This window comes from Anabrus simplex, chromosome 2 (assembly GCF_040414725.1).
Source record: "Anabrus simplex isolate iqAnaSimp1 chromosome 2, ASM4041472v1, whole genome shotgun sequence".
NCBI classification, from domain to species: domain Eukaryota; kingdom Metazoa; phylum Arthropoda; class Insecta; order Orthoptera; family Tettigoniidae; genus Anabrus; species Anabrus simplex.
Genome location: NC_090266.1, coordinates 628,342,553 through 628,357,554, shown reverse-complemented (window position 1 = coordinate 628,357,554; position 15,002 = coordinate 628,342,553). Strand labels below are relative to the sequence as shown.

The following is a 15,002-nucleotide window of genomic DNA, read 5'->3' as shown; positions in this document are numbered from 1 at the left end:
CACATTAACACACCCAGCTATTCTGCTCAGTAACACGTATATTGAACATAATTTCAAAATGAATTTGGTCCAAAATTCTGCAATTGGGTTTACTTAATAATCATAGTTTATCTAGGACAAAAACGTATACACTGTGTCATCAAGCACCCAATGAATGGCAAAATGACCCTGATGAGCCATAACTTAAGGATCATTGCTATATGAAGTACACCATGCCAACTATTTCCTAACAAAGCATTTGTAGGACATATATTAAGTTCACTAGCACCGGCAAGATTAGTAACACCAAAAAAAGTCTGACCCAATTCAAAACATTACTGTATTGTTTTTCTCCTGGGTGATTATCATGAAAATGACCATTATCTTTGTACCTCGCAAAGTTTTAATATAATTCATAATCCTTCCTACTGTTACCTCAGCATCAGGAAGCTAGCTTTAAGATGAGGGGCTTGGAATATCTTGATGATGATGATGATGATGATGATGATGATGATGATGATGATGCTTGTTGTTTAAAGGGGCCTAACATCGAGGTCATCGGCCCCTAATGGTACAAAATTAGACGAAATGGAATGACAAATTAAAAGCCCGAAATTCTCCACTGACCAGAATTCAAAACATGAGGGCGAAGAATGAATGGATGGATATGAATTTAAAACAATCAGTGGATGCCACCCGCAATACCTTACATTCATAGAAACTGACGGAAAAACAATAGGATTACTGACCAAGGGACTGCTGCTAGAGCATAATACTGAATCGAGGATGCTTGCAGTCTAAAGCGGGTCCAGAATCCAAGTTATTGGCCCCTCATAACGGTACTTATCGCTAGGAAAGTAGAACCATGGTATTTCTCATGTTGCAGTACTAATCAAAAGTAGCAGAGACTCGCGGTATTCCACACATTATGGTACTACTCACAGGTTATGAAATTCGACATATAATACTGACCTATGGTTTTTCTCACATTGCAGCGCCATTTACAGGCAACGCAACCCTATGGTGTTCATCACATAAGAGTACTAACCACAGGGACCTTCTGCTATCCCGTGGTGTTCCTCATATAATGGGTACTAATCATAGGCAAGGCAGAACCGTGGTAGGTATCATCCCATGGTCCTGCTCATATGGTGGTACTAATCACAGGTACCGCAAAAGCCGACCGCACGGTGCTCCTGTGTGCTACTAATCACAAACCTATTTCGTACCTAATATAGTGGTACTACGCGCAAGTAAAAACGACCCTTGGTGTTCTCCGCGTGGTGGTACTGATCACAAGTAGTTTCATAGTTCTAACACATAGTTCTAATCCCTTGGTTGCCCCTTTTAGTTGCCCCTCACGACAGGCAGGGGATACCGTGGGTGTATTATTCGTCTGCCTCCCCCACCCACAGGGGGTAGTGTGCTTGGTCCGCGAGAGGTATTTTATTTCCCTCAAGTCCACCGGCAAGCCGGTTAGGACCCCCCTATCCGCCACCTGGGACGCGCCACGTGGGAGTATCACCTCTCCCCCTGCTACGCCTGCGTAGCAGGTTCGTGGTTGGAATATCTTAGTTAACAGGATTAGTATTTGTGAAATCTGTCAGATAACCTTGGAGTAGTATCTGTACTTGAGTGTTTTTGTAATTTATCAGGACAAAGGAAGCATGTTTCTCTAGTTCATGTAAGATATCACAGAATATCACTTTCTAGAGCCACCGACAGTAGAATTTTTAATACACATCTAGTTTCAATTGAGTATCTGAGGCAGTATACATTTCACTCTAGTCACTCAAACCAGTTTTAAATTTGTAGCAGAGCTGTAATCCAAACTTAGGCTTTTCGATGACCACAAACTCAGGATCACAATTAGATGAAGGAAGCTTGGAAAGGGCTAGGTATGGGAAGAAAGCGTCCGTGGCATTAATTAAGGTACATCTCCAGCATTTACCTGGTGTGAAAATAGGAAACTATGGAAAACCATTTTCAGTGCCACAGAAAGTGGAGATAGAAAGCCACTACCTCCCGAATACTGGATACTGGCTGCACTTAAGCGACTGCAGCTACCGAGCTCGGTCCTTTCACTCGTTAATGATCATGAAAATACATTTCCTTTTCTTTGCTATTTGTTTTACGTCGCACTGACACAGATATGTCTTATGGCGATGATGGGATAGGAGAGGCCTAGGAATGGGAAGGAAGCGGCCGTGGCCGTAAGGTACAGCCCCAAACATTTGCCTGGTGTGAAAATGGGAAACCACAGAAAACCATCTTCAGGGCTGCCGACAGTGGGGTTCGAACCCACTATCTCGCGATTACTTGATAATGGCCGCACTTAAGCGACTGCAGCTATTGAGCTCGGACCTTTCACTCGTTCATGTTCATGAAAATACATTGCAAATGCAAAAGGTCATGAAATACCTCTACCAGCTGATTTCCATATCTGGTCTTGAATTCTCCATTAATTCACTTCTTAAGTATTTGGAAACTCTCCATAAGTTTAATATCTTAGTCTGTGATTTGTATTGCCCTATTTCCTCCTCCCCAGCACCACCAAACCTATTGTCATGCTTTCATGGACACTGATTCTTACTCCTCTCCTCCAACCTTCTCATTTGCAGTGTGAAATTGACTCTCCCACCATTTTCCTAAATCACCAGCGGTAATTATAACTGAAGTGTTCGTTGTTGAAAGGCATTAAGTTCACATTTTTGACAAATTCCTTTTACTGTGATTTTGCATTCTAAGAAGTAAGTTGCACATTTTAATGCTGAAAGGAACCATGTTGTAGCAGCCCTTGTGCCATTACCACAGCTGGCAGGTTAGTTACTCCATGCTGAAATGAACTCAGTCCTGCAGTTAGTGTGTTTCAACACAGAATGTCTATCAGCATGATAGTTCGCCAACCAACCTATATGGAGGGTGCTACTATGTTTCAGATGTCAAGATTAGTGTGTTTCTTTCTCTTGTTTATGTATATGTTAAGTGATTGTTGTTGACAATTCGTCCTATGTCACTGATGTGCTGTGCATATTATTAATTTTTCTTTCTTGCTGTGTTTGTAACCTTATTTTCATCATAGATAACACAGTTATGAAATTTATAAATGTTAGGCCGGTATGAGCCGAGGGCGACTAGTGGCACAACTAGTTGCCAGAGGATTTAAGTACCGGGCTATCAATGGCGCAACTTGCGAATAATTGCTCGGTTCACACCGGACGAGAAGCCTCTGTGGCACAGGCAGCAGCGGGCCGGCCTCTCACCGCTGGATACCATGGTTCAAATCCCGGTCACTCCATGTGAGATTTGTGCTGGACAATGCGGAGGAAGGACAGAATGTTCTTCAGGTACTCCGGTTTTCCCTGTCATCTTTCATTCCAGCAACACTCTCCATTACCATTTAATTTCATCTGTCAGTCATTTATCATTGCCCCAGAGGAGTGCAACAGGTTTCGGCAACCGGCACATTTCCTATCCTCGCCGCTAGATGGGAGCTTCATTCATTCCATTCCTGACTGGGTCAAATGACTGGAAACAGGCTGTGGATTTTCTTTTTTTTCACATTGGGAGAATAGTCACTAGAGAAAGAGAGAGAAAATGGTGTCCTATGATGAACTTCCTTTTCCTTGCTCTTCTATTAAAAATGAAAAGCCGAAAGGTTAGGAAAAGGTGAAAACATCCTACGTCTGTTTCTCGACTGACTAGAGGATTCTATTATACATTGGTTAACGATCTAACTGCAGGCTACAGTAAATTTTTCAGTTGTCACTGCACGTCAAAATTGTCATTTTACTAATTGATACATACATACATACATTATCATTATAGACTGTTACGCCTTTCAGCGTTCAGTCTGCAAGCCTCTGAGAATTTACTAAACGTCGCCACAATCCTCGATTTGCAACTAGTGTTGTGGCCTCATTTAGTTCTATACCTCTTATCTTTAAATCGTTAGAAACAGAGTCTAACCATCGTCGTCTTGGTCTCCCTCTACTTCTCTTACCCTCCATAACAGAGTCCATTATTCTCCTAGGTAACCTATCCTCCTCCATTCGCCTCACATGACCCCACCACCGAAGCCGGTTTATGCGTACAGCTTCATCCATCGAGTTCATTCCTAAATTAGCCTTTATCTCCTCATTCCGAGTTCCCTCCTGCCATTGTTCCCACCTGTTTGTACCAGCAATCATTCTTGCTACTTTCATGTCTGTTACTTCTAACTTATGAATAAGATATCCTGAGTCCACCCAGCTTTCGCTCCCAAAAAGCAAAGTTGGTCTGAAAACAGACCATGTAAAGATAGTTTCGTCTGGGAGCTGACTTCCTTCTTACAGAATACTGCTGATCGCAACTGCGAGCCCACTGCATTAGCTTTACTACACCTTGATTCAATCTCACTTACTATATTACCATCCTGGGAAAACACACAACCTAAATACTTGAAATTATCGACCTGTTCTAGCTTTGTATCCCCAATCTGACATTCAATTCTGTTGGATTTCTTACCTACTGACATCAATTTAGTCTTCGAGAGGCTAATTTTCATACCATACTCATTGCACCTATTTTCAAGTTCCAAGATGTTAGACTGCAGGCTTTCGGCACAGTCTGCCATTAAGACCAAGTCGTCAGCATAGGCCAGGCTGCTTACTACATTTCCACCTAACTGAATCCCTCCCTGCCATTTTATACTTTTCAGCATATGATCCATGTAAACTACAAACAGCAAAGGTGAAAGATTACAGCCTTGTCTAACTCCTGTAAGTACCCTGAACCAAGAACTCATTCTACCATCAATTCTCACTGAAGCCCAATTGTCAACATAAATGCCTTTGATTGATTTTAATAATCTAACTTTAATTCCATAGTCCCCCAGTATAGCGAACATCTTTTCCCTTGGTACCCTGTCATATGCTTTCTCTAGATCTACGAAACATAAACACAACTGCCTATTCCTCTCGTAGCATTTTTCAATTACCTGGCGCATACTGAAAATCTGATCCTGACAGCCTCTCTGTGGTCTGAAACCACACTGGTTTTCATCCAACTTCTTCTCAACGACTGATCGCACCCTCCCTTCCAAGATGCCTGTGAATACTTTGCCGGGTATACTAATCAATGAGATACCTCGATAGTTGTTGCAATCCTTCCTGTTCCCTTGCTTATAGATAGGTGCAATTACTGCTTTTGTCCAATCTGAAGGTACCTTACCAACACTCCACGCTAATTTTACTACTCTATGAAGCCATTTCATCCCTGCCTTCCCACTATACTTCACCATTTCAGGTCTAATTTCATCTATTCCTGCTGCCTTATGACAATGGAGTTTATTTACTATCCTTTCCACTTCCTCAAGCATAATTTCACCAACATCATGTTCCTCCTCCCCATGAGCTTGACTGTTTGCAACACCACCATGATGATTTCCTTTTACATTGAGAAGATGTTCAAATGATTCCCTCCACCTCTCCAGTGATTCCCTGGGATCTGTTATGAGTTCACCTGAATTACTCAAAACACTGTTCATTTCCTTTTTCCCTCCCTTCCTAAGATTCTTTATTACTGTCCAGAAAGGTTTCCCTGCTGCTTGACCTAGCCTTTCCAGGTTATTACCGAAATCTTCCCATGACTTCTTTTTGGATTCAACAACTATTTGTTTCACTCTGTTTCTTTCATCTACGTACAAATCCCTGTCTGCCTCGGCCCTTGTTTGGAGCCATTTCTGATAAGCCTTCTTTTTACGTTTACAGGCTGCTCTCACTTCATCATTCCACCAAGATGTTCGCCTTTTCCCATCTTTACACACAGTTGATCCTAGACATTCCCTTGCTGTTTCTACTACAGCATCCCTGTATGCCACCCATTCACTTTCTATATCCTGAACCTGCTTACTGTCTATTGTTCGAAACTTCTCACTAATCATATCCATGTACTTCTGTCTAATTTCCTCATCCTGGAGATTTTCTACCCTTATTCGTTTGCAGACAGATTTCACTTTCTCTACCCTAGGCCTAGAGATACTTAGTTCACTACAGATCAGATAATGGTCTGTATCATCAAAAAATGCCCGAAAAACTCGTACATTCCTAAAAGATTTCCTGAATTCAAAGTCTGTTAAGATATAGTCTATTATGGATCTGGTACCCCTAGCCTCCCATGTGTAGCGGTGAATAGCCTTATGCTTGAAGAATGTATTCGTAACAGCTAAACCCATACTAGCACAGAAGTCCAGCAAACGCTTCCCATTCCCATTAGCTTCCATATCTTCCCCACATTTACCAATCACCCTTTCGTATCCTTCAGTTCTATTCCCAACTCTCGCATTGAAATCGCCCATTAGCACTATTCTATCCTTGCTGTTGACCCTGACCACGATGTCACTCAATGCTTCATAAAACTTGTCAACTTCATCCTCATCTGCACCCTCACATGGTGAATACACGGACACAATTCTTGTCCTAATTCCTCCCACTGACAAATCTACCCACATCATTCGCTCACTTACGTGCCTAACAGAAACTATGTTGCGTGCAATGGTATTCCTGATAAAAAGCCCTACCCCAGACTCTGCCCTTCCCTTTCTAACACCCGTCAAGTACACTTTATAATCTCCTATCTCTTCCTCATTATCTCCCCTTACCCGAATATCACTTACTCCTAGCACATCCAGATGCATCTTCTTTGCTGACTCAGCAAGTTCTACCTTCTTTCTTCCATAAGCCCCATTAATATTGATAGCTCCCCATCGAATTCCATTTCGTTCGCCAAGTTGTTTCCAAGGAGTCCCTCGCCTGTCAAATGGGAGTGGGACTCCATTACTCCCATAGGTCCGAGGCTTGCTTAAAGTGTTCTGAGCTCGGTAAATTCATGAAGCAGGTAGCTGCCCTATTTGCACATAGTCCAAGTGAGGATCTCTCCTCTAACGGGTTATGGACCACCTGTGAATTGTGTAGTCCTAGCCGCCTGAGCACAAGGAGGGCCACGACTCAGAATATGTCCGAGATGCCCACTCCCATTCCATAGCAACTGGCATCCCGACTCTCAGGACCACTTACTAGGCCACTCAGCCGTTGCCCATGGTTCACGAACTAGGACGTGACTACAGTAACCCACAAACATGAACCATTACTAATTGATAGGCTACATAAAATAAGATATAACAGGAAATGACACGGGACTAAACAAGCGTTTCCCAACAGAAGAAAAAATTGTTCCCCGCACTGAGGTAAGTCATTCCATAGTCGTTACTTTCTCATAATAAATATTTTACAATTATCTGCAATTTCAAAAAATCTTGTTGTTCGAATACATCACAATTTATTTTAGTTAATCATTAGTAACCGACTCTTTAACTCCTTTGATGAGGGCACATGGTCGCGAAAACTAGCTGCGAAGACTCATCTCGCTTCATACCCGACCTGTAGAAAAACGGGACACGGGGTGGACATACATACTATACGTACATACATGTATATATACATTAGTTATTGATGGTGTCATTGTTGTTGTGCCTTAACTAATTCTTCCTAATGAAATATATTTAAAATATATTCTAATTAGAAAAACATGAATGTTATTTAATATAAAATTATTTCTGTAAAATTATTTACTTTGCGATGAAAATAATTTTATTAACTAGTAATACTAGTAACTAATAGTAAATGAAGTAGGTAAAAACAAGCAACTTATGTTTATTATACAACTTTAATTAATGTTAAGTATTCTCTCTTATAAAATACTGAACACCTTGTGTCAATAATATTTGAGATTTTTCTAAATAAAACTTCAGGCATTCTTTTATGCTGATAATGAAGTAGCCTCCTTAAACAATGGCACACATTATTGATAATAGTGTTTAAATAAACCCTCGTTGTAAAAATTGTACGAAACAGAAGAACCTGTCTTTGATCACAATTCTGATCACATAACGAACAATTTGGATTACACACATTTTCCATACACAAAATATATCTTTCCTTTTCCCCAACACATATTTCATGATACCACGCATTGCAGTTCTGGCAATGAAGCCATGGTCCTTTTATTACAAAATTCTCACAGTTATAATCCAGATGACACAATCGATACTTGTTGTCTTTCGAATGCTCTTGTTGAGATGCATCATCTTGATTTGTTGTGCTTGACATGCCGGTTATATTTTGACTTATGTTTGCACTATTGCCATTTTTTTAAAGAGATTTTTTGAACTTAATCTGAAAATGCAGATCTGATATTAAATGAGATGAAGATATTACCTGTCAAATTTTTGACGTGGATTTCTTTTCAGGTGATGGTAAGATATTTTTCATAGATTCGTTGGGTGATACAGTGCCTGTAACATTAAAAGTTGATGTTGAAGCATTTTCCATTAATGGTTGAATTATCTGGTGTTGAATTAGTACTGAATTGTAGTCATTCATTACATTCGGTGACAGGATGATGATTCTCTTTGGGTTGACTGTTTGAAAGAGTTTCAGGAATTTCAGGCAAGGGTATTCTTTCTTTGATAACCAACCGATGGAAGGTCAATGAACATGCTTAATTGACCTTTTCATATAAACTAAACTTTCTTCTCTGATCTTCTGTGCGCCATCTGAAGTGAGAAAGATGCAAATATCTATGATCAAAATTGTACCATTCCATCCGATCGAAATTGAACCATTCCATCCGATCGAAAATGTATTGCATGTACTTCAACAATGGATCTATCAACTGGTTACAGAGAAATACAAGGGATAGTGCTTGAAGTATCATAGTCCCATCTTGAGGTTCATAGAGATATGGCGTTATTATAAATAGCACTTCACACTTCAAGAAAAGGTCCCAGAGCTTAGCTACGACAGCTTCAAACTTATAACAACGTGAAAAACAATGAAGCATTTCTCACCTTGCAACGTAAAAACAGCAATTTCTTGCAAACTAATGGAAACAGATGTATTATTTTTCACATTCACAAAGGAGCTGCTTCACTCTTCCCACAGCCGGTCATACATAAGTGGTACTCATTGAAGAATGAAATACAGCGGGTTTTCTAAGTTTGATTGGAATTGCATTTATATTGAAATTGTACCACTCTACCCTCTTAGCAAGACAAAAAACAATGGTACAAATTTAAATTATATAAAATATTCATTGTTACACATTTCTACATTGAATAGTACTAGCAGTATAAAAATTACCTAGAACACTACTCACCCAGGGGTTTATCCTGAAATTCTGGAATTAAGTCCTTTCAAATGCTCTTCCAAGAATTCAGTTTTTCTACTTTGTCTGCGTAAGTTTCAATGCTGGAATCTCAAATTGTCGGTTTTCTTTCAACCTCAAAAATTAATTCTTCAGTACTTATTCGACTTTCTTTCTTATTTTTACTGTCCTTTTTTTTTCTTACAATCTGTTTTATGTCGCACCGGCACAGATAGGTCTTACGGCAACGATGGGATAGGAAAAGGCTAGGCGTGGGAAGAAAGTGACAGCGACCGTAATTAAGGTACAGCCCCAGTATTTGCCCGGTGTGAAATTGGGAAACCACAGAAAACTATCTTCAGGGCTGCCGACAGTAAGGTCGAACCCACTATCTCCAGAATACAAACAGGTAGCTACGTTATCCAAACCACAGAGCCGCTTGCTCGATCAGTATTCGACTTTCAACTAGTTTTGTCATCTTCATTTGTTGTGCTAGTTTATTTGATGTTTCCGTGTTCATTAAAAGAACAATCACAATATGGTAATGCACATGAATGAGTAAGATACTCACTCTACCACCAACAAGCTAATGAAATATGTGGGTGGACAGCACAAGCTCGAGCGATGTTCCGTATGTGCACCCAAGTACATCGGGCAACTAGTTGCCCACGGCTAATAGGTTACATTTACTGCAATGCCCCATCACGCACTTGAGCAACTACGAGTCGCCAGAGCAGTTGCCGGCTCAGACAACGGGCAGCGACTAGTTTCTCAGTTGCACCACTAGTCGCCCGCGGCTAATAGGCCCCTTTTGATCCAATGGTTTGTGATTCGCCAGAGCAACTAATTGCGCCACTAATCCTTCATGGCTAATAGTGGCACAGGGCGAGTCAGCCGTGAGGTTAGGAGCGCGCAGCTGTGAGCTCGCCTCCGGAGATAGTGGGTTTGAATCCCACTGTCGGCAGCCCTGAAGATGGTTTTCTGTGGTTTCCCATTTTCACACCAGGCAAATGCTGGGGTTGTACCTTAATTAAGGCTACGGCCTCTTCCTTCCCATTCCTAGACCTTTCCTATCCCATCGTCGCCATAAGACCTATCTGTGTCGGTGCGACGTAAAAAGCAACTAACTAGCTAATAGTGGCCTCAGGTTCTTCAGTCTGCTGAAACTAATTTTGAATAAATAAATTTATTAACTACGTGAAAAAGAAAACTTATGGTAACAGAATCATACCTGAAAAATAAACAACTTAATTAGAATTAACCTCATGCCATACTTTGACGGAATGTTCCGTCCAACGAGTGAAAGGTGCAAACATACCTTGATGGACAACACTTCTGTCCCTGCGCACGGACTACCTACAGATGCATATTTACGGTTACCGAGCCAGCAAGGTTTATTCTATAAGTTTCAAAATCTGGCCAACAGATGTCAGGAACTACCTGAACTTCATTTTTATATCATGAACAGTAACTTGCTTCTGGAATTAGGCAAACAAAAAGCACTTCTCTACGTGTTATTTTCATACAAATATGGCAGCGGCCTGGCATGGTGTGGATGATGTTATTCATGACTGGCTTGAGAACAGTGATGTTGAGATTCACAATTAAAGTGTGCCAAGTGAAAATAATTAATCTTCATTTGATATTGGTGAAGGTGAATCCGATTCAATTTCTAAAGAGCCAGCGTCAATGGATAGTTCAAGATTTACAAAAGGTACATCATCATAAACAAGTAGGAACGTCAGTAACGACTGGATTTGGCAATCTGTAGCTGATAAACCTACTGACGTCACATGTAAGCCAGTTTGTGAAATTCACTCTGTGGCAAAGAGATGATAATATGTTACTGGATTTTACATCCTAGTAACTAACTCTATGGTTTTGGAGATCCTGAGGTGCCAGAATATAGTCCCTCAGGATTTCTTTTACATGCCAGTAAATCTACCGACACGAGGCTGACGTACTTGAGCACCTTCATATACCACCTGACTGAGCCAGGATCAAACCTGCCAAGTTGGGGTTTGTAGGCCAGCGTTTCAACCATCTGAGCCACTCAGGCTGGCCAACTCAGGCTCGATATACTGGCTACTATCCATAAAAAATTGCTCCAACTCAGAAGAAATTAATGCCGTTCACATGATGCAGAGCACGTGCAGCATGGGGACTCTGCAAGGAAACCTCATTACAGTACCTCAAATGCAAGATTGCTTTGCACGTGGATACCTATTTTTTAGTGTTCAATACAGACGAGGAATCCTCCAAACCATAAATATATGGCAGAACACACAAAATAAAAGTTGTTTATATGTATCATCCGTGTATACATTTGTCTGCATTTCCTTAAAATAACTGAAAAATAAATAGTATGCAAGTAGACAATTACTTAAAAAATATAATAGGTCAAAGGGTTACAGAATTAATTTATTAATTCAAAATTAGTTTTGGCAGACTGAAGAACCTAAAGCCCGGTTTCTTCAACGAATGTTAAGTGTTAACTCTGCTGTTAAGGAGACTTAACACATAACAAACTGGTCGTCTCATCAAGAATCGTTAACTCTAACAAATTGTTAATACTTGTGTTAATTATCACATTTTCCCATTGATGTAGGAGCAGCACCTGGCAGCACCCCAGTGTTAAACCTCTTAACAGCTGCTAATATTTCAAAATGGAGGCATGTAGAAGACGTAAGTTTGAAGCTTTACTGCTGTATGAAGACTATTTGTAAAGTGAAGAAGGCAAAGGACGACCCGTACTAAAAAATACGACTTTTTAGAGCTGTCAGAAGAAAGATTTCTAATTACCAAAGCCATAATGAACAAGGTACTAGACGATATTGAAAACAGGTTAGAGTTTCCAACAGATTGAAACTTATCAGTCTCTCCAGTGCAGCAGTTGCTTATAGATTTTACAAGGAGGGGCCAGACCCTGCATCAAATCGATTTCAACGAGCTTAATGTACCTGCTGGGGGACACTCAACAGTAACTCGTGTATAAGAGTTTAGGTCAATAAGTTTTCGTTTTCGAAAAAAAATTAGGACAAATGTCATGAGGCAGAATCCACTTCGGAACACATGAAGGTAATAAAACACTAAAATGCGAACACAATTTACTTAAACTTGTCAGGTCCGCAACCTAATAATTTCCGAAAAAATTATGAATCTCCCGATTCTAATGCAACACATATATATTTGAAGAGTTGCAACCCAGAAAAGTGGAGCAGTGTGTGTGTATATACAGAGAAAGAGATTCAGCAGTAACTGTGAGAACGTTTAGGCCTATATTAATTTCAGGTAGAAAATAAAGTGTAGTGTAATTTGCATAATATGTTTGTTCCAATTTTTAAATAACGTTCCCTCAAATATTAATTTATTTTGTACAACAATTATAGCTGCGACAAGACTCGAACTCACATCTATGAGGTTCACAGACAAGTACGGTGACCACTATGCCACCACTCCATTTGACTGTGATGTAATTCCCAATGCCTTGCATTGAAATCGGGGATTCATCAATTTTTCGGAAGTTATTAGGTTGCGGACCTGACATGTTTAAGTAAAATTTGTTAGTCTTTTAGTGTTCTATCACCTCCACTTTGTCCAAAGCGGATTCCATGTAATGACATCTGACCTCATTTCTTTCGAAAACAAAAGCGTATTGACTTAAACTCTTATACATGAGTATACTGTTGAGTGTCTCCCCATACATATGATTTATTCCCCCCCATAGGTACATTGAAGCTCGGTGAAATCGGTTGACCGCAGTGTCTGGCCTCTACTTGTTAGATATTATGCTTAAGATACTTTTCGTGTAATTGTAGACGACTATGTTCACGAGTGCAAGAAAAGAGTGTATAGAATCCTGCAAAGAATTCCTGCTGCCACTGCAGCATTAACAAGGCATTACATTATTTTCCCCGCAATAAAAGTATGCCCGAAATCATTCAAAACATGTTAATTATCACATTTTCCCATTGATGTAGGAGCCTTAGATTGCACTCCTATAAGAATAGACTATATCGAATGTTGCGATATAATAGTCCGTTATTTCATTCTCTAAGCACCACTCGCATAATTTTAAATTAAAGCTATAACATAATTTGTGTCACATTCATCATAATAACGCTTTTGTTGCCTCTTACTTGACATGTTTACGTCTTAGCGGTCTCCGCTAACCATAACCTATAATAATGTCAACCATGTATCTGTGTGACAAAATACTATTTCAACACATCACTAGGAGCGCTTTCTGTAAAGAAACAAAAGACGCTTACTGCCAAACGCGCTCAGAAATCTAACGGAAATGTGTTCGTGAAACAGGGTACCTTTAAACGAAGTGCTAAATTAATAACAATTGCTAGTTAACATTTGTTAAGTAAAGTTTAACACAGAGTTGAAGAAACCGGGCCTAACAGTTATAAATTAACTGAGTTGAAACTGAAAAGAGATGGCTTCAGATATCACACGAAGTTATGAAGTACAGAAATGTAAACATAAAGAAGAAAATTATGCCAGGAATAAAGTAAAGCAATCAAGGGTGAAAGGTGTCACATTTACAGGATCTCTCTTATAAACCCAGACTGAGCGCACAGTGTTTGTACTCTGCGCTACAGCAGCTGCCTCAGCCCAACTTACATCGCATATGGCCGCCCTGCTTTAAGCGTGTATACAATCTTATATGAAATCTTACCTTATAAAAGATGCTGGAAGTGCCATCCTTCATAATGAGGGACTTCATAAACACCATTAGGATTTTCTGCACATCAATAGCGAGCATTATGACTGTTCACACGACCATTAAGATGAAACCAGGCCTCATCTGAAAAGAACACAAGCTGTGGGTCGAATAAACGATCATTCAATGATGCAAAATACCACTCACAATATCTCACTCTGTGGCTGGATCAGCAGGTTTTAAACAGTGCGCCCATGTAAACCTGTGCGGTTTGATGCGTAACAGCTCTGTAGCTCTGTGTGCAGAAGAAACTGAAACCCCTACTTGGTGTGCTAATTTTGGCCATGATTTATTCGGTGATCATTCAAAATTCGCACCAATGTCATCTAGTTTTTTCTCTGTTAAAACTGTTTGTGAGCACGCATGTTTTTTATTGAGCACTGGGCCAGTAGTTTCAAATTTATTTACAATTACGTGAATCTGTGCTCGTGAAGGTGGCACTTCACCAGGAAATTGCTGAACAAATGAATCCAATCCCTGTTGAGCCGACTCGTACTTAAAATAACTTTTACATATGAAAATACGGTGTTGCAATGATAACTGTCTCACCATGTTAACAGCCGAGATTCAGACTGGCTACTGATGCTAAGTCGAACACTTGCACGCCCCTTGCAAGGTGCATGCCTCCCATATAGTTGCTTAGGTCTCGGAGAATAGAAACATCGCTGGACGGTCTGGGTTTATAAGAGAGACCCTTTGCAAGCTATGCAGGAAATGTAATCCCCAAGTATTGCACCTCCCTGCAGGTATGATGGAAAATAATATTTAAAAAATAATCTGTTCAACAATTTCACTTCCATAAATGTATTTTGAACAATTACTGTGATTCCATAAATGTGTTTTGAAAAATTACTGTGAATGAAGTTATGATTACTTACTGAAAGATTTTATCAAGGTTACTTGTGCATTTTTTTTTGCTAGTTGTTTTATGTCGCACCGACACAGATAGGTCTTACGGCGACGATGGGACAGGAAAGGGCTAGGAGTGGGAAGGAAGCGGCCGTGGCCTTAATTAAGGTACAGCCCCAGCATTTGCCTGGTGTGAAAATGGGAAACCACGGAAAACCATTTTCAGGGCTGCCGACAGTGGGATTCGAACCTACTATAT

At 40.2% G+C, this 15,002-nt stretch overlaps 1 protein-coding gene across 3 annotated transcripts in view; it reads right to left on the bottom strand.

Annotated features, from left to right (window-relative positions):
• The window catches only part of Wsck (tyrosine-protein kinase Wsck), a 273,670-nt gene that overhangs the window by 144,290 nt on the left and 114,378 nt on the right, over nt 1-15,002 (bottom strand). The gene's annotated exons all lie outside the window — the stretch shown is intronic.